We start from the raw sequence: 1,344 nt of genomic DNA on the forward strand, positions 1-1,344 counted from the left end.
TGTGGCTTCAGCTCAGGGGACCTCAAATGGCCATACACCTTGACCTGTGGAATCTAGGTCATAGGTCAGCACCTTGCCCTCATGGGCCCTAACATGGCCAGTGGGTCTGTCCCTGGGAGGTGCTCCTGCTTCCCTGTTCTCTGAGAGCTGAGGACCTGTCCCCTCCTGGAGGGTGGCCCCAAGCTTCTTCACAGCCCTGGTGCTAACTCCTGTCTCTGTCCCTAGGCCATGGTCCAGCCTGCAGCTCCACATCTCCGGTAAGCCCACTCCCTGCACCACTCTTTCCACTGGGGTCCAGGCTGTGCAGACTCAAGGCAGAGCAACCAGCCAATTCAGCAGCACAGAGCAGACCTTGCTTCCCTCAGAGTAGCCAGGACAAGGCAAGCCCTGTTCTGGCCAGGAGTGGACCCTCTTCAGGGGCAGGACCACCCCCCAGCATGTCCTGAGTTGTCCCTGCTCCCCTGAGCTGGCCAAAGGAGAACCCTGGAGTCCAGCCAGGGGCAGGGTGGGCACTGGGAGCACCAGCCAGGGGTCCTGTGCAGTGGTCGGGGACTGGGGTATGGGTCAACAGGCTTGGAGAAGGCTGCTCCAGAGGCAGAACTGGTCACTTCTGTAGAGAAATGACCCTCCTTCTCTGTCTACCAACACCCATTCTCTCCTGTTTAGGACTCCCTGCCCAGCCACACCACAGCCGTTCCCATCTACCAGGTGAGTGTGGGCAATGACTGCTCTGGTCCCCGAAGCCCAAGGGGGTCGAAGATCTGCACGCATCCTGCCCCTGGCTGTGTTTTCAGGTTCAGGAAACAGGAGAGCAAGGGGGACAGGGCATTGTGGGAGGAAGGAGGGGCCCGGGGCAGACACTTGCCACACAGTCAGGCTCCCAGAGAGCAGCCCAGGTGGGCCTAGAACCTGAAAGTCACCAGATATGTTCTAAGAAGGTGACAGGGTCTCAGAGGCCTCTTCTTCTTTTGCAGGAATTACGACACCCCGACACAAACATTTACTGCCAGATCAACCACAAAGCAGAAATGGCTTCTTAGTTTCCCCTGGGAACTGCTCCTTCCAGGGCCCTCCTGAGACCCCAGACTCTAGGTGGGTCCAGGAGCCACAGCCTGAACCAGAGAACCAGCTCCAGGCCCTGAGGATATTCAGGGACATGGACCCAGGGACGGTTACTTCACCATCCTTCACTACAAAGTGCTGGTGGGCAGCCTGGACTTGGTCATCTGACTGTGGAGTCACTTCCTGCAGTGATGTCCACAACACCCTCCCTGCCCTGAGGGATGGAGACAGAGGCCAGTGCACACTCCCTGCAGCCCTCTCCACCTCTTCCTTGTTCGTAAT

At 58.5% G+C, this 1,344-nt stretch overlaps 1 long non-coding RNA gene across 1 annotated transcript; it reads left to right on the forward strand.

The window, feature by feature from the left end:
• The first annotated feature begins 73 nt into the window (after positions 1–73).
• LOC145715866 (uncharacterized) lies at positions 74–1,333 on the forward strand. The gene is made up of 3 exons (XR_014142214.1): positions 74–257; positions 667–708; positions 975–1,333. It is a non-coding gene; the product is annotated as an uncharacterized LOC145715866 (long non-coding RNA).
• Positions 1,334–1,344: the final 11 nt, after the last annotated feature.

This window comes from Leptonychotes weddellii, unplaced genomic scaffold, assembly GCF_054177405.1.
Source record: "Leptonychotes weddellii isolate Sample4059 unplaced genomic scaffold, ASM5417740v2 HiC_scaffold_32780, whole genome shotgun sequence".
NCBI classification, from domain to species: Eukaryota; Metazoa; Chordata; class Mammalia; order Carnivora; family Phocidae; genus Leptonychotes; species Leptonychotes weddellii.